This window comes from Gorilla gorilla, chromosome 1 (genome assembly GCF_029281585.2).
Source record: "Gorilla gorilla gorilla isolate KB3781 chromosome 1, NHGRI_mGorGor1-v2.1_pri, whole genome shotgun sequence".
NCBI lineage: Eukaryota > Metazoa > Chordata > Mammalia > Primates > Hominidae > Gorilla > Gorilla gorilla.
Window position 1 is genome coordinate 206525110 of NC_073224.2, and position 19356 is coordinate 206544465.

Consider the following 19356-nt stretch of genomic DNA (forward strand, 5'->3'; position numbering starts at 1 on the left):
CTAGGAGACCCCTGCTGGATTTTAAAAAACTCGCGATTGTCCCGGGTCTGAAGTCAAAAATGATCTTAGATCTCCACTTTTGCCATTTAATGTTGTTGTATGATCTTGAGCGAATGATCTAACCTCTCTGAGCCTCCACTTTCCCTACTATCTAGTGGGGTTAATAGGACAGACATCACTTTCTGCAGCAAAGTGTTAAGGCACGTGGTAAGTGCTCAATAAATGTTGGCTGAATCTGGATCTCTCTGGCTGAGACAAATCTCTCCATCCGCGAGGTGGGAAAACTGCGCGTGGTCGCCATGTGGAGCTCAGGTAGAGGAGATGCTCCCGGGGGCACCGGGCTCCGGCACCTCCCCACTCTCCCGCCCACCCGCCCGTTGCCATGGCCACCGGTTCAGGCTGGGAGCAGCACTAAGGCGTGTTCCGCCCAATCCCCGCCCTTCTAGGGTGACCATTGGCTGGAGCGGCCACGTGACGCGCGCTGGTATGCTAATATATGGTAATAGCGCCCTCGCCCCTCCTCCGCGGGCAGCGTCCGAGCAGCTAGCAGGGTGCGTGGCGCCGAGCCGAGGGGGCGGGCTGAGGGGCGGCCCCCGGGAGAGAGCGGCCAGGTGGAGGAGGAGCGCGGAGGCGACCGCAGGTAACGGGCGGGCGCGTGCGCGCTGGGGCCAGCTCGCGGCTGACGGGCAGCGCGCGGGGGACACCGGCCGCCGCGCTGCCGGCTTAACCCTTTGGGCACCCAGCTGTCACGGTCGGGCCGGAGCGCTCGGCCGGGACGGGCCGCGCGGGGCGGGGCATTGCCATGGGCACGGACAGGCGGGCGGCAGGCGGCCTGACCCCTGGTCCGCGGCGTGGGGCCCGCGCTGGGAGCCCGCAGTCCCGGCCGGCGACCGGCAGAGCGCGGCCCCCCCGGGCCGGGAACGCGCAGCGAAGAGGGCTGCGGAGAGCCTGGGGCCGAGGCTTGCCGGGGTGCTGCCGGGAACCGGAACGGGAACGGGCCAAGGTCCGGTCACTGACTCGCTTTCTCCGGGGACCGAGCCCCCTCCCGCGGAGAGGCCCGCGCCGCGGCAGCCCGTGGCCTTGCGCGGCCTGCGCCTGCTCCGCTTGTCCCGCAGAGTGCGGTGAGACCCGGGCGTCGGGCCTGACCGGGGCGCCCGCTCCCCAGCCGCGGCGTGACAGCGCAGCCGCTGACACTTTCGGCCCAGAGTCAAGCGTGGCGTGGGGGGCACCAGCAGAGGGAACCGGGGGTTGCTGGAACTGGGAGGAGAGAACAGTCGTCTAAAGGAAAAGCGGGCCCCAAGGTTGGAGAAGGAGGGATGCCCTAGAAAGGCGCTGGTCCCTTGTTTTCTGTGCTGAATGATGACCTGACACCCATGGGAAAAGGTCGCTGCTGGACACCTGGATCGGGTCTGTCGTGCACAGAGGAAGCGGCTGTTCTACGTGAGTGTCTGACAAATTTCTTATAAGGCGAGGTTTACATTCATCTTCCCCGCCTCCCCAGGTCTGCTACAGAAGTGTCTTCTTGTAATTATCCCCCTCCCCCAATTCACTAAGACTGGTTGCAGCTTTAGGCTCACAGTGTAATTTAGCTTTTGCGACAATAGAAATGGTAGGAGGAGAGATGCGCCACTGATACTAAGCTTGCCCTGGGAGTTTCTTGGAAGTGTGGGGGAAAAAATATTTCTATCACCAGTGGGGATGAAAAATCGGCTAATGCGCCCGTGATATCAATAGTTTCTTTTATGAGTCTAAAGTCGTTCCTTCTAAATCAAGAGAAAATGCGGTTACAATTGAAAAGTACCAGAAACCAATTTGATTTTGCAAGTGAAGTGCAAATTGCACTTCCACGTTGCTCTTGATGTCTTTTATCACCCAACAACAAATACTTGGCATATGCCAGGCACTCTGCTATGTCTTGGGGATGCAAAGATGAATAAGATAATTAGTCCTTGTCCTGAAAGAAGTGGTAGGAGAAACAAATGAAATTGCTAGTAAAAGTGATTAACAGCATAATAGACGTGAATGCAAAGGGCTTTGGAAGCACAGAGGAGGGAACAATTAGCTGTCTGAGAGGACCAGGGAAGGCTTTCCAGAGAACACATTTAAGCAAGGTGTTGAAGGATAAATAGGAGTTTACCTTGCAGAGAAAATTGGAAAGGACTGAAAAGGCAGCCAAAGCAGGGGAACAGCGAATGCAGCCACATAAAGAATATGTTATCTCTAGGGAATGGCTTTCTATTGTAACTATGGCTTTTTTTCCTTCCTCTGTAATGTAACTTTCTAAAAGTAGCCTAGAATTTCTTATTCCCAGCACAGTTGTCCAGTGATATTTTTCTTATTGTTTTCTCCCCCATATTTTCCCCTCATCAGTTTTTCTGAGCCTCATTCCTGGTCTTTGTCACCCATATCTTTCCAAGTAAGGGTCCATCATGTGGAGGTTGAATAGGAGTAGTTTTCAGTTGCTCCAAGGGAGAGGGCCTGAAACTGGGCATAATGTTTGGCACTAGAGGCAGCATCTGAGAAGGGCAAATCTAAATCATACAAAAAGAGAATACATGACCATAACTAGGGAAGCAATGCTGAATGTCAGATTTGTGAGACCTGGGGAAATAAGTAGTAAGATCAGAAGCTGGAAGGATCTGGATTAAGAGAGGATTGGAGTGTGAGATGGGTCAGGGCAAGTAGTCCAGGACTGAGACCATGAATCGAGCAAATGCAGCTGAGCCCACTGTTGCATGGTGCCAGCTGTGCAGAACAGCACTGGATCTGCCAGACTGGGCCAGGCCCTCCATAGGCTTTCCAGTGCCTCCTCCTTTCTGTTCACCCTCCCTCCTTACTATTATCCTCTTCTCTTCATCCCAGTTTCCACCCATGTCTCGTGCATTGGGCTTCTTTTAATGAGGTCTTAGCTAACAGAGCAGAGAAAATCCCATTCTGCTGTCTTAGCATCTATCTCTAGAACTATAAATAGTCCATTTAACCTCATTAGCCATCAACTAGCCAGCCTATTTTTACTTCCTGATCATTTAGAAGCTGAGCAAGGTTGGGCCCAGAGTAGCAAAGTGGACCTCATCCCCAAAACTCTTCTAATATTTGAATCAGATAAAGGCCTTTTTGCTTTGCTTAGACCACATTTATTTTTAGAATGGATTATGGTGAGTTTTTGGCAAATTTCCTGTTTTGAATTATATTACAGATCAAGTCGTGTAAAGAAGGTGTCACTGGGGTGACATGCTTAATACGGTCTGCTAAGATTGATGATACTGTAAAGTGCTGGAAAATCATGGGCAGTATTTAAGCAATCTTCTCAATCAGTGTATTTACTGAACACCTGCTTGTGTGCAAATACTATCCTGTATTTGTGATGTGGAGGAGACAGGAAAATGAGAGTGGTGGTGTAGTATGGGGGTTATTCTCAGCTAAACAAAGATTTGGATCCCAGTTCTACCAGGTACTTGCTACATGACTTTGACTTCAGTTTCTTCATCTGTAATAATGCCACCTACCCAATATAGTTGTGAGGACTAAATGAAATCACAAATGTATAGCAGTCATTTAGTACCTTTTTGAGATGCTTAATGCGTGGTATTATAGGAGTTGAGAAAAGAAAAAAAAATGGTGATAATTGAAGCCATATGATTAGCTGAGTTCACTGCTGGTAACAGCATAGAAATAGAATAGAGGATGAAGGACTGAAGCTTGAAGATATATCCCACATTTAGGGAGGGAGGGAGAAGACATGGAGTCCGTATAGTAGAAAATAAGAAAAGAAGCAAGAGAACCATCTAATGTATTCATCCAACAAATGCATTCTATTCACCACCATTTGTTGTGTACCTGACAGATGCCAAGGCCAGTTAGACATGCTATTAACCATGAGAGTGTAGTATCACAGAAGTCAAGAGAAGAAAAAGTTTTGAGCTGCAGAAATTCGTCAGCAGTTTGAAATTGTACAGAAAGAGTGGGAAACATTCATTATATTTAGTAAACAGAAGGTCATTAGTAACTTTTTGAAAATGATAGCTTCAGTAGAGTGGCGGGGGTGGCCATGGGGATATTAAAAGCTACATGAGAGAGAACTGTGGCATGAGATGCAGATAAGAAGTGGAGACAGCATGCGGATCACCTTTTGTATGTTTGGCAATGAAAGGAAGAAAAGAAATAGAAAAGTGATTAGTGAAGGCATCACAGTCAAGCGGAAGATTAATTTTCCCTGTCTGCTTCATTATTTTAGTTGACCTAAAATATTATTTTTTCTTTCATATCCTTAATAGCAAGTCAGCAGTTCATTTCTTAAACTTACTGCTTTGATAACTACCTGAATGTTTCACTGAACAGTAATAGTGTAGCTATCGTTTATTGAGTGCTCACTATGTGCTAGGCATTGTGCTAAGCTCTTTGTATACATTCTGTTCATTATCCCATTTAATCTTCCCAGCACCAGATTATAACCACACAACCTCTTGGCAGCACGGAAAGACTAAGTAAATTGCCAGAGGTCACATAGCTAATGAGTGGCACAGATGGGATTTGGATCCAGCTCAGACTCTAAAGCTTTCCTGAAGGATCATGCTATACTGTCTCTGAAGTCAGGGCCAGCTTTGTGGGTATGCAGCCTGTGCAGTCTCCCAGGGCCCTGTGTTTAGAGGGGCCCCATGCTTGGTTTAATACTCTCTTGTTGCTGTCTTGAAATTCTTAATGATTTTTAACAAGGGGGTTCTACATTTTCATTTTGCACCAGGCCCCACAAATTATATACCCAGTTCTGCCTGAAGGTATCTGTACTACCTCCTGAAGGTAGGAAAGCATTTTGTGCTGTGGCCTTTGGTTTGGGTAGGTGGCCTAAGTCCTTGCTATGTCATGCTGCACAATCACATTTTCCTATGGTCCCCTCATTTTGGACTCTGAGTTTGCTGGTGTGAAGGGCAAAAGGAAATGCCTAGTCAATATGAAGAGAATAGAGAATAAAGAGGCAAGGAATTGCTTACTTAGACTGACTTCTGGAAACTCATCCACCATGTTTTGAGGGTATTACTGGAGAGAGTTATAGTCCTGATGCTATTGTTACTCCCAGTTTAAATACAACACAAGTTCATTTCTATTCCTTTGGTAGTCAGGTATACCCATTTGTTCATGGGAAGATATGGAGACCATTTTTCAACGTACTGAAACAGAAATTGGAGTGGAACAGGTACACTACAACTTGTCTGCCCTCATATGGTGCCTTTTTAACCAAGTTGATGCCACCCTTTGACCCTCAAACCATGGACCCCCCCCAGCAGCTTTGAACCCCACTGGTTGCCACCATTGTCTGGAATGCTTCTGTTCTGTCCTGCCTTTGTTGCTTACTCTATTCCTTTATCTACCCACATGAATCATGAGAAACAGAAACTTCTATTTTCTCTCATTTTTGGCTTTAGGAAAGAAATAGGAAAGTGATTAGCGAACTGAGAACCAATTAGGTTTTTCTGGGTTTCATGGTTATGGTTCTCTCAGAAACAATTTTTACTCATCCTCTTGCTCCTCTCACTTCTGGTCTCTCTGAGTAATGATTTGACCAAGTCCTGACATCACTTGACACTTACCACTTGACCAAGTCCTACACCAACCAACCTGGATTCCTTTGTGGGGGAAATCAGACAAGACTGAGATTGTGTTGCCTCCTCCCATTACCTGTCTCATCCCCGTTCAGAGTGTTTGTTCTCATTTTCTATGCTCAACATGGACCAGGTAAGCCTAAGAAAACGTGAGAAGAAAAATATGAACAGATGTCCAATATAAACTGAGTGTACATCATGAAACACAGTTTACATGGCTGGGCTGGGTCTTCTCCATAGTCTCCTAGTTATGCTGTGGCATGGTCTCCATAAGGCACTGTAGTAGTTATCCATTGCTGTGTAACAAATTACCCCAACATTTACCAGCTTAAAACAAAATTTTCTACTTATCTTTTAAGACTCAATTCAAGCATTACCTCTCAGAAGGCATTTCCCAGCTTGCTTTTTAAGAATTAGTAATCTTCCTCTTTGATATTTCTTCGTACTTTAGCATCTCATTATAGCATTTACCACATTGTTATAATTGCTAGGGACCATGTCTTTTTCATACCCTTAACTTCAGTTCCTAAAACTATTTCTTGAATGTCACAGATGCTCAGTAAATGGTTGTTAAAAGAGCTTAAGAATAACTCATACCTTTATCGGCTTTCACTTTATTCTTTATAAAACGTAGGTATATTGCAAAGTATCTAGCCTTGTTTCCTGTGATAGGCTCATATATCATTGTTGTTGAAGGTTAAATGTAAAGAAACGTTGTATATGTCCAAGACTGCTTGACTTGCCAACTTATCTACTCTAGTGAAGACTTCTTGAATTTATCTTTATCTATAGGTCTCTGTGCCATTCCTGGTCTGAAACCACTTCTGGCCCTTATAGGAAATTATACAGTGAGCACCCCTAGTCCAAAGATACTTGGTTCAATAATAAAGTAAACATTTGTTCACTATTCAGATATTTGACTCTTAAATTTTATGAGGGTACATCTGTGTCTGGCTTATTCACTGCTCTTTTCCCGACACCATGCCCTAGTAGATGCACAGCAAATACTTAGTGAATGAATTAATGAAACTCAATTCTTGATAATTCATGTCCCATTCGTGTTATCCAGGTCCTGACCTCTGATCGCCCAGAATCTTAGGCCTGATTCATCGTTTCATGTGACCCAGACTTTTTGTTTTGGTCCTTGACTTTTATCTTCCAGGGCCTTATTATGGCTGGATAAGAATCTGACTCCTTGCTTACTCAGAACTAAAGTATCTCTTTGTTTCTTGATCGTCCTAACTAATAATATAGGCCAGATGCCCTTAGAAAAATATTATTTTCTCTACCTGAAGCCAGAAACATTCAGAATACATATTAAATGTATTTAAAAATATTTAAACTGAAGATAATTACATTCAAATTTCTAAAGAAAGTAAACAGGCCCTTTGAGAAACAAGTTTTGGGCAGAGACCAGCGTCTAAAATTTTGTGAGTCTATTAGAATGATTAACTTGTAAGCTTCAGCAAATCAATGCAAATTAATTTTTATACCCACCAGTGAATCAAAGGAGGGGAGGGAACTGAGTGAGTGTGTAAATATGGTTGCCAGGGAAACTTTTCCTGACAGAAGAGAGAACCTCGCAGGAATTTTTACAGGCCCACAGAAGCAGTGTAACCTGATCTTTCTCTGTTCTCTTTCTAATGGGGGAAGAAAAGATGTAGAAACCATGGGTACAGATAAAGGTGGCTTTAGACTTTTCAAGAGACTTGATGAGTAAGTTCTCCAGAACAAATGATGACTATTATAAGGCACCCGTTCCTTCTAAGGAACCATCTGGAAATGAATCTATCTCTAAAATAGTATTAATGAATCAATCTCTATAATAGTATTAATTTACTCAACAAATATTCAGCACTTTCTTTTTTTGTTTTGTTTTGTTTTTTTTTTTTTTTTGAGACGGACTCTCGTTCTGTCGACCTGGCTGGAGTGCAGTGGTGCAATCTTGGCTCACTGCAACCTCCGCCTCCCAGGTTCAAGCAATTCTCCTGCCTCAGCCTCCCGAATAGCAGGACTACAGGTGTGTGCCACCATGCCCGGCTAATTTTTGTATTTTTGGTAGAGATGTGGTTTCACCACCTTGTCCAGGGTGGTGTTGAACTCCTGACCTCGTGATCCGCCCTCCTCGGCCTCCCATAGTGCTGGGATTACAGGCATCAGTCATGTGCCCGGCCTTATTCAGCACTTTCTAAATAAAAAAAATATGTATTTCCATTGTCCAGAAGGAAATATAATTATAAGCAGTTGATAATTTGAAAGTACTGCATTACACCTAGTTCTTCCAAATTTTGCCCCAAATTAATTTTTTTAGTATAGGGTAATGTGAACTTAATTAAATATTTAATGCTGTTTCTAGAAATAAAATTCTGCTTCTGTACAAAAAGCTTAACAGGAGTGTATCTTCTGTTATTTCTATTCTTTGGTTGCTGCTCCTGAGAAAAAACTAATTCATTGGTCCATAAAGCCATACCCCAAAGTAGATGTTCATCTAGTGACAGTGTCATCTTGATTTTAGATATAGTACCAGTGAAGGACACATCCATCTCCTTGATGGCTAAAATCATGAGATCCTTCTTGTTTTAGCTGTACGGGATGGATGGTTTCAGGTCTTAAAATCTTGGCTGTGAAATGCATTTGGATTGAAATATGGAACACTGTCCCATATCTGAAGCCTACCATTCAGTGTCTCCATTCCTTCTCTTCCCACTTTTATTTTGTTTTCAGTTACAAACAAGGCTTGCATTTGTTTGAAAAAGTATATACTTTTTAAGCCCTTTAATAATTTAATGTGCTAGAGTTATGTTCCAAGCACAGTATCTTCCACTGGCCTGCAGAGAGGCAGTTGGAGGTAAGGGTTCACTGCAGGGACACTAGAGCCATAATGCTGGGGTTCCAGCCTTGCCTCTGCCACTCATGAGCTGTGAACTTCCCAGCCGCCTTCCATCTGTACTCTCTCTGCTCTAGTCTTCTTGGGAATAGTGGGGGAGAATCACGGTCCCTACCTCGAAGAATTATAGAATTAAACAGGTTAATAATGTGAGGTACATAATAAGAATTGTGTAGGTTTTACCTTTCTTTATTTCCTGGGGCCTCCTAGATAGAATTTGATATTTGAAGGAAGAGAAAGTTGAGATGTATAAAGGTATAATAATAACTTGCCTAAAGTATACAATAAATTTAGGCTCAGACTATTCTCATTCTTAAATTACCAAGGAAGTTTTCCATTCCACTTAGTAAGAGAGAGAGAAAATGAGAATTAGAATAAGAGGGCAGAACTTGGCTTTTAGGGCATTTTGAAATAGAGGTACTTCACATAAGATGGTGACACTAAAGCACGTGAAAATGAAATTGCTTTCTCAAAGGCAGGGTATTAGAAATGGTTTGGAATAATGTAAGTAGGGAATGTGGTACTAGGTCAGGCCCATTGTATAACCAGCCAAAAATTTGGTTTCTGATCATGATAACAGAGCTCAGTTGGAAGGGTGTATTGTAGCTGCAAGCCATGACAAAATCTTCTGATTACAGGGATGGGCTTGCCCATCCTTTTAGTATCCTTCTGTCTTTGTTTACCTGAGTATTTAAGCTTTATTTCTATTTTTGGCCTCTACAATCATATTTATTTATTCAACAAACATTTAATAAGCTTCTATAACTCACTCTAGCAGCTGGGGATGCAAAGATGAGGAGAACCCAGGCCTGGTACTACAGAGGTTTCTAAAGAAAGAAAGACATGGAAACATTAATAATGGTATTGTACTTAGTACCATAATAGAAGTATGGTCCCTGCTTAGAAATGTTAGGAAAAATTTTCTGGAGAAAGTGACAGGGTAAGAGGGAGCTTCTCAGCCAGACAGAAGCAATGTCTGCAAAGGTGAGGTTGTATTTGCTTGAGAGAACACATATGGGGGGACCTCCAAACAACCTTTCAAGACCACAGCAGAACATTTGAGGAGGGTCGTTGCAAAAACAAGGCTGAAAAGTAGGCTGGCATCAAATCACAAAAGGCTTGGTTTACCAGGCTAAGGAATTTGGACTTTATGGTGGAGGCCATAGGGAGCTGTTAAAGCCCTTAGGAGTAACGTGATCAGATCTGCCTTTTAGAAAGAACACATCAGCAATGTGAAGGGTGGTTTGGGCAGGAGTGAGACCAGAGACGGAATCATGCAGTTAGCGAAGAACCTTTAATGAGCCTTCTCATCTACTGCCAGTATGTTTACTCTTGAAAATATATGGTTGTTCATTCAACCCCAGTTTGTTAATGGCATGTGAGATACTAGACTCGCTGCTGGAAATACTAAGAAACAACACACCACCCATGTCTTGGAGTTGCTTGCAGTGTTTTATTTGTCCTAAACACAAACTTTCTTGAGTTTTCAGCTTCTCTTGTCTATCCTCTATTTCATCTCAGTCCCGGAACTGTGGTTCTGGTATGTTGTAATGAGCTCATTTGGGTTTATCTTGTCTGTACTCCTCATGACATCACCCATAACTCCTTCCTTTCAGCCTTCATATTTCCAGAGTGCAAAGTTCTAATCATTTAATAAGTTCCTGTAGAGAATGCATCTATTACATCCCTTTACTTAGACTTCTGCTATTTAAATTCTTATTTTTTTTCTTATTTCCCCCAACCTCAAGTACTGTGTGTCAGCGCTCTTAGTCACACACTTTGCCCTACTTCCTGTCCTTTACTAGCTTACAAAGTCCCGTCTTTATTCCTCTTTTCCTGTTTCCCCAAGGATATGCATACCAGAATTGTAGACTACATTATTTCCTTTACTTTTCTCATGTGGGTGCCTTTCCCCCATGAGATCACAGTCCCCAGAGGAATAGCTCCTGACAATAAAGAAACTGAAGATAAGACAATATTTCTCCTGAAATAGAAGAGATGGAGTTGTATTAGAAACGGTAGTGTTTATTACATAATAATAATTGGAATTACAACTTATTGAGTGCTCATAGATGATAATTGTCATGCTAGAGCATTACGTTAATTCTTATTTAATCCTCACAGCTACTCTGAGGTAAGTACTCATGTCATTTCCATCTTACAGATGAAGAAACAGGCTCAAAGAGGTGAAAATAGTCTGGGCACAGTGGCTTACCCCTGTAATCACAGCACGTTGGGAGGCTGAGGCAGGCCTCAAGAGTTCGAGGCTAATCTGGGCAACATGGCAAGACCTTGTCTCTACAAAAAAATTTTAAAATAAGCCAGGTGTGGTAGTATGCACCTGTGGTCTCAGCTACTCAGGAGGCTGAGGTGGGAGGATCACTTGAGCCCAAGAGGTCAAGGTTGCAGTGAACTATGATCGTGCCACCACACTCCAGCCTGGGTGACAAAAAGGAAAGAAAAAAGAAAAAGAGGTGAAATAACTTGTCCGAGTTCAAATCATGAATACATTAGCCAGATTTTGAACTGAGGACTGACTCTAGAACGGAAGTTCTTCATTGCTGTGTAATGTAGGGTGAACATGCAGGCTTTGAGTTCCAGTACCTGTGGTCATTAAGAGTGAGCTGATTTTTTTCAATCTTCCTTTAGTTATAACTGCCATCACCAAATCTAGTTTCTCTTTATCTTCTTGATTCTTACTAGTAAGCTGTTTTATTTGAATCATAAGGTCTAGGCGTGTTTCCCTCCCCCCTCCCCCAAAGTTTGTGATCAGTTTCGTAATTGTATAGATTTGAGTTTGTATGTTAGCACTGTTGTGGTGTTATAGTTCATTGTAGATACTATGCTTACAGTTTTGGGGCCTATCTCTAGGCGAATGGATTGTGCCTTGAAACATGGTTGCATAACAGGTTTGTTGTAGAGAGAGCTAAATATCCTTTAAAAATAAATGTTGTTTATGTAATAATTTCCACACCACATCAGCCTTCCCTAGTGATAAGTAGTAGGCTGAATAATGACCACCCAAATATATTAGCTCCTTATCCCCAGAACTTGTAAATATTACCTTATAAGGAAAAGGAATATTTGCAGATGTGATTAAATTAAGGATCTTGACATGGGGGGGTTATATCTGGGTGGGCGCTAAATACAATCACAAGTGTCCTTATAAGAGAGAGGTGGCCAGGCGCAGTGGCTCACGCCTATAATCCCAGCACTTTGGGAGGCCGAGGCAAGTGGATCATGAGGTCAGGAGATCGAGACCATCCTGGCTAACACGGTGAAACCCCATCTCTACTGAAAATACAAAAAATTAGCCGGGCTTGGTAGCGGGCACCTATAGTCCCAGCTACTTGGGAGGCTGAGGCAGGAGAATGGCATGAACCCAGGAGGTGGAGCTTGCAGTGAGCTGAGATTGCGCCACTGCACTCCAGCCTGGGCGACAGAGCGAGACTCCGTCTCAAAAAAAATAAAAAAGAGAGAGAGGCAAAAGGAGACACAGACAAGGTGGAGACAATGGACATGGAGGTTATATCTGGGTGTGCCCTAAATACAATCACAAGTGTCCTTAGAGAGGCAGAGGGAGACACAGACAACATGGAGACAATGTAAACACAGAGGCAAAGAGTGGATAGATTCTTCCGTAGAACCTCCAGAGGGAGAGCACAGCCTGCTGACCCCTTGATTTCCACCCAATGAAGCTAATATTGAACTTCAGGCCTCCAGAACTGTGAGAGAATAAGTTTCTGTTGTTTTAAGCCACTGAGTTTGTCATCGTATTTATGGCAGCAACAGGGGACTAAACAATGAGGGTCGTCACTTATACTGCTTAGCTCATTTTGAGAGAAAATATTATGACTTAATAAAGACAACAACCAACTAATATAACATGTATAATAATAATTTCAGCAAACATGTATGTAGTCTTTACTATGTGCCAGGCACTGGTGTAAGCATTTGAAATATATTTACTCATTTATTCTTCATAGCAACTCCCATAATGGGGGTTCTGTTTTAAATGGGAGGTGCACAGAGAAGTTAGGTAACTTGGCCAAAGTGATGCAGTTAGTAAATAATGGGGCCAGGACCTGAACCAAGGCAGACAGTTTGATTTCAAAAGGCCATGCTATTAAACACTATGCTATACAGGGCTTTACACTGGGCAAGCATTCCACAAAGGACAAAGTGACAGTGTCTAAAGTCTTTTCAATCTTCTAGCCTCTTCTCCATGTTTTCTGCTGTGTTCACTGTTTTTAACCTTTTCCATTAGGTAGCCTTTAATATTTTTTCTCTTCTAAATATCCTTGTGTAGTTTTGGTATCAGGGTAATTCTGGCCTCATGAAATGAGTAGGTAGGAGTTTCTTTTTCTGTTTTCCAGAAGAGTTTATATAGTATTGGCATTGTTTCTTTTTTTTGAATATTTAATGGAATTCACCAATAAAGCCATCTGTGCCTGGAGTTATCTTTGTGAATATATTTTAAACCAAGAATTCAGGTACTTTAATAGCTATAGGGCTATTCAGGTTATCTATTTCTTCTTGAGTGAGCTCTGATAGTTTGTGTCTTTCGAAGAATTTGTCCATTTCACCTAAGTTGTTTAAGTTATTGGTATAAAGTAGTTCATAATATTGTTTCATTATCCTTTTGATATCTATAGGATTTCTTTCATTCCTATCACTGGTGATTTGTGTCCTCTTTCTCTCTCTCTCACTCTCTTTCTCTCTCTTGCTCTTGCTCCTTTTTCTGATCAGTCTGGCTAGAGGTTTATCAATTGTATTGATCTTTTCAAAGAGCCAGCTTTTCATTTCATCAAGTTTCTCTCTAGTTTTTCTGTGTTCTATTTCATTGTTTTCCACTCTTTATTATTTCCTTCCTTTTGTTTGCTTCGCATTTTATTTACTCTTCTTTCTCTAACAAAATAGAAGCTGAGGTTAATGATTTGAGATCTTTCTTCTTTTCTAACACTAGTGTTTTAATGCTATAAAATTTCCTTTAAGTACTACTTTAGCTATATCCTACAGATTTTGATACGTAATGTTTTTGTTTTCACTAGGTTTAAAATATTTTCTAATTTTCCTTAGGATTTCTTCTTTGACCCATGAGTTATTTTGAAGTGCATTGTTTGGTTTTCAAATATTAGAGATTTTCCTAATGGCTTTCTGTTATTGCTTTCGAGTATAATTCTGTTATGCTTAGAGAATATGCTTTATATGATTTCAGTTCTCTTAAATTTATTGAGTCTTATTTTATGGCCCAGAATGTATATTCTGTTGTCATTAGGTGGAATGTTCTATATATCTAAATTAGGTTTGTAGTGTTGTTCAAGTCTTTTATATCTGTATTAATTTTTACATCTACTTGTGTCATCAATTACTAAGAGAGGAGTATTGAAGTCTCCAACTATAATGGTAAACTTGTGTTTTCCTCCTTTTAGTGCTGTCATTTCTTACTTTATGTGTTTTGAAACTCTGTTACTAGGTACATACACATTTAGGATTGTGTGTTCTCTTGATGAACTGCCGCTTTATCATTATAAGATTACCTTCTTTTTTCTGGCAATATTCCTTCTTCTGCAGTCTATTTTGTCTGATATTGATATAATCATTGCAGCTTTCTTATGGTTATTGTTTGCATGGTGTATCTTTTCCACCATTTCACTTTTAGCCTATATATGTCTTTATTTTTAAAGTATGTTTCTGTAGAAAGCATATCTTTGGTTTTTAATCCAATATAAAAATTTCTGCTTTTTAATTGGGATGTGTAAACAATTTACATTTACTATAATTATTGGGATAGCTGGCTTTGAATTGACATTCTTGCTGTTTGTTTTCTATTTGTCCTATCTGTTCTTTGTTCCTTTTTTTCTCTTTTTTTTGGCCTCATTTTGGATTGTTTGAGTTTCTTAATCTTGACCCCATATTGTCCTTGTTATTGCATTATTGCTTATGTGTCTTTGTTTTATCTTTTCTTAGTATTTGTCCTCCTGTTTATAACATATGTCTTTAACTTATCCCTGTCTATCTCCAAATAATATATATCACTTTACATATATTAGAGAAACATTAAAACTATATACTTCCATTTTTCCCTTCTGGTCCTTTGAGTTATTGTCATGTATTTTATTTAACATATTTTATTATTACTTTAAGTAGTCAATTATCTTTTAAAGATATGTAAAAATGAGGAAACATGACCTTTATATTTACTCACCTATTTACTGTTTCAGATGTCCTTTTTATTCCTTTGTGTTTCTGTTATCAATTTCTTTAGACTAAATAACTTTCTTTAATATTTTTGATAGTGCAGTTATACTGGAATTAATTATTTCAATGTTTGTCCGAAAAGTTCTATTTTACCTTTGAGAGATATTTTTACTAGGTAAAGAATTCTAGGTTAATAGTTTCTTCCAGGACTTTAAAGATGTCTATCCATTGCCTACTGGCTTTCATAGTTTATGAGAAGAAATCTGCTGTAATTCTTTTTTTTTTTTTTTTTTTTTTGGAGACAGAATCTCACTCTGTTGCCCAGGCTGGAGTGCAGTGGCGCGATCTCGGCTCACTGCAACCTCTGCCTCCTGGGTTCAAACCATTTTCCTGCCTCAGCCTCCCGAGTAGCTGGGACTACAGGTGCCTGCCACCATGCCTGGCTAATTTTTTTTTTTTTTTTTGTATTTTTAGTAGAGACGGGGTTTCACTGTGTTAGCCAGGATGGTCTCGATCTCCTGACCTCGTGATCCACCCGCCTCAACTTCCCAAAGTGCTAGGATTACAGGCGTGAGCCACCGCTCCTGGCCAGAAATCTGCTGTAATTCTTATCTATGTTGCTGTAATGTCTTTTTTCTCTGGTTACTTTTAAGGTTTTCTTTTCATCACTTCAGCAGTTTTATTATGATGTTCCTTGGAGTCACTTTCTGTATATTATGCTTGGATTTATGGATTTCATCAAATTTGGAAAACTTTTAGCTATGGTTTCTTCAAATATTTTTTTATGTTCCCTTCCTCCCCACATCTCTTTTCCTTCTGGAGCTCCAATTTCATGAATATTAGATTGCTTGATATTGTCCCACAGGTCACTGATGCTCTGTTCATTTGTATTCAGTCTCCTGTGTCTCTGTGCCTCATTTTGGGTAATTTCTAATTCTGTGTCTTCAAGTTCACTGATCTTTACTTCTGAAGTTTACAATCTGTTGTTAATCTCATCCAGTCTATTTTTGGTTTCAGTTGTTGTATTCTTAGTCTCTAAAAGTTTAATTTATGTCTTTTTTACACTTTCCCTTTCTCTTGTCCTCATTTCATGTTTTCCTCCACTTCTTGAACATGTGGAACATATTTAGTAAAAGTATTTTAATATACTTGTTTGCTAGTTCTTTCATCCATGTCATTTCTGAGTACGTTTTTACTTATTTATTTTTTCTTCTGGGTAAAAGTCTGATCTTCCCATTTCTTTGCATGCCTGGTAATTTTTTATGGGGGACTAGGTATTGTTAATTTTATATTCTTGATTATTAAATTTCATTATATTTCTTTAATTAGTATTGGCTTTTATTTTGGATGCAGTTATGTTACCTAGGATTACTTTGATCCTTTCAAACATTGCTTCTAAGCTTTATTATGGTGGGTCCAGAGCAGCCGTTGGTCTAGAACCAATTTAGCCCTCACTACTTTGGCAATATTCTTCTGGGGGTTGTATCTAATTCCTTGTCTATTACAAGGTCTTTCTGCTCAGATAGATGTGAACACAAACTATTTACAGCCCTGTAAGAACTCTGGGAATGGTTCTGCCTGCTTCCTTCCAGTAGTCTTGAGTAGTTTCCTATCATGCATGTGCAGACCAGTACTTAGTCAAAGACTCTAGGGAGGCCTGTCAATAGAACTCCAGAATGTTCTCTCTATCTCCAGTTCTCTGTCCCACAAATTCTAGTCACTTTGCCCTCCTGGATGTCTAATCTCAGTCACCTCGACTCAGTGAGATCCATTCCCCCTCCCTGTACTGCGTCCAGGAACTGTCTGTAGGCAGTAAACTGGTACACTCGTAGGGCTCACTTTGTGTCCCTTTTCTTAGCAATCACAGGCCTGTGTTGCCTGTCAGCCAATGTCTGAAAACCATTTCTTTCTATATTTAGTCCAATTTTTTTAGTTGCTTAAGGCAGGAGAGTAAATCTGGTCCCTGTTTCTTTAACTTCTAAATAGAAGTTTCAAACTTATTTTTTAGAGAACTTACATGTTGACTACTAGTAGATTCCTTTCTTTAAAGAAATTCTGTCATTTAAAATATGGCTTGTGAGTAGTTAAAAAGTAGATCTGCATTTAAAGTAACAAAATTCTATGTGATAAATTAAAAATAGGATTTAGGAGATTTAGATATTCCCCACCTTTCTATCTAGCATATGATTAGAGAGTAATTCATTGCTATTAGAATGGCAGAGGGTTGAAAAGGAATTTCAAAATAAGGCTAAGGCAGACCAGAGTGTGATTTACTGCAGATCCATGGTTGTACAGAGCTGTAACCAGTTACTGAATCTTGGCTATAAACCCTTTAACTGCCCTACTGTCTATTTAAATTCTTTGTCAATGGGCTTCAGTGTTTAAATGTTTGCTATGATAAACATCCCAATATTCAAACAAGGAATAAAACATTCAGAACCATTGAGATAAAGATCAAAACAATAGTGAGAACATCTGACAAATGCTAACTTTTTAAACTGTAGAAGCCTCCACTAACTACAGACTGTCTGACCCCAGAATTAGGATTTTGCTCCCTGTCCTTGCTGGCCACACTGAAAATAAGTGAGGCTAATTACAATAATCTATCCTGGGGCAGGTTATTTGGGGCAATAAATCAACCTCAGCTGTTAACCTTTCATGTGTGTGTGTGTGTGTGTGTGTGACAGAGAGAGAATACATATGTAAACATGATGCATGGGCACTTATTTATTTAGTATCTTATATATGCCAGGCATTTTAATCTTCATAACAGCCCTGCCAACTCAGTTTTTAGATATACATTTAAGGGATTTAATGAACAAGCTGAGATCTAGAGATACTAAATGATGAGTTCAAGTTTTTCCATTATACCATGCTGTTTCTCACAATGCCATGCTGTATTACCCTCAGTAGCACCATAATTCAGTTGTCAGTAGACCACAAACACAACATTGGGTCATCCATCTTGCAGTCATGTACTCTGGGCCACAGGAGGCATTCGAAGACAGAGTTTGATGGATAATTACAGCTTTTTTCATTAGGAAAATAATTTGAAGTTCATGGTTTACATACAGTGGATCAAAACAACAATAAAACAGTGAATACTCTTTGTTATTATCTATATAGGCCAGTTTTACTGAGAAAGACTGATACATCCCCAATACCATACCACCTGCTGCTCAAAGACAAGCCTTTTAGTTTGAGGTTGTAGTCACTATTGGCAAAGTCTGACTGTGTTTGCAACTGTCTTTTAAACTTACAGTCTTCATAAAGAGCTTCACTTTTGAGATTGTTGCCATTGAATGATTTTTCTGTGACTGTTTACTAACTGGGCCTGAATAATCTCCTGCACCAGCCACTTTGCCTGTGGTCTCCTTTATTTCATTCATCATGAGGAAGCCACCTCAGGCTCCCGTTGTCATTTCTGTCTGCCTATATGTCAGTATCCAGTGTCAGTGGACTGGTTATATTTCAAGACCTCAGTGTTAGATAGTAGCCCTAATAAATGCTTGTCAATTTAGCAACAGTAGTTATCCAATTATTTCTGTTGTCGTGGTACAGACAACCTTGGTTATAACTACTTAAAAGTCCAGGCCGGGCACGGTGGCTCACACCTGTAATCCCAGCACTTTGGGAGGCCGAGGCGGGGGGATCATCTGAGGTCAGGAGTTCGAGACCAGCCTGGCCAATGTGGTAAAACCCCATTTCTACCAAAAATACAAAAATTAGCCAAGTGTGGTGGCACATGCCTATAATCCCAGCTACTTGGGAGGCTGAGGCAGGAGAATCACTTGAACCCTGGAGGCAGAGGCTTCAGTGAGCTGAGATTGTGCCACTGCACTCCAGCCTGGGTGACAAGAGCAAGACTCCATCTCAAAACAAACAAACAAAAACAAACAAACAAAAAAAACAAGTCCATATGTAAGGTCCCTGATGATAACCCTGAGTTTCCTATAAAGACAAAAATGCTGCCAGCCTTTACTTTGGCTTGTGACTAATTGGGCATTAGTGCCTTACTTTTGAAATCTATGTCAAGCTTTTAATTCTGTTTCTGAATTTTTCAATGACCATGCTATCCTTCAGTTACAAGATTTATGCTCCTGATGCATCATCAATACTCTTTCAAGTTTTGTTTTCTAGTATTAGAGATAAGTTGCACTGAACTTGAGGATTTGCCACTTATTAGGGTAGGGGCTAGATAGGGTACATATATCTGGCACTGTATTAGTGAGGGGTTTTTTCAGTGTGAAATGTGCTGGCCTGTGCAAGGATTAAATCTATAACTTTGGTTTTATTAGGGCAATCAGTGATCATGCTTTCTATATACAGAATGAGGATTCAAGATTCAGGTATTGTTTATTTATTCCTCTTCACCAAAGTTTAGGGTAAAGCTGGTGGTAATTGAATAGAAAAGGAAAAGTGATGTTTAGTGTTTGAATGCATGTGCATGCACATGTGTGTGTATGTGTACAGTAACACTTTGATTTTTAAGTTATCATATAATTAATAGTTAAGAGAAAGGCTCTAGGGCCAGTCTAACTAGAATTCTGGCTCTTCCAGTTACTAATTATAATTGTAACCCTGGTCAAGTTACTTAACCTCTCTGTGGTAATGTATCTTGTGACCTCAATCAATTTACTTTAGTTCTAACAGATTTTTTGTGGATTCCTT

General features: G+C 40.7%; 1 protein-coding gene across 5 annotated transcripts in view; it reads left to right on the forward strand.

Annotated features, from left to right (window-relative positions):
• Window positions 1-453: 453 nt before the first annotated feature.
• Window positions 454-19356, forward strand: part of PHC2 (polyhomeotic homolog 2) — a 107836-nt gene continuing 88933 nt past the window's right edge. Inside the window, exon 1 of one of the 5 annotated variants that reach the window (XM_055391190.2) lies at window positions 454-640. The gene's annotated coding sequence lies outside the window, so the exon portion shown is untranslated. Of the gene's footprint in view, window positions 641-846; window positions 1441-19356 lie in introns of those variants that run through there. The other 4 variants (XM_055391199.2, XM_063700549.1, XM_063700543.1 and 1 more) reach the window with 4 other exon arrangements.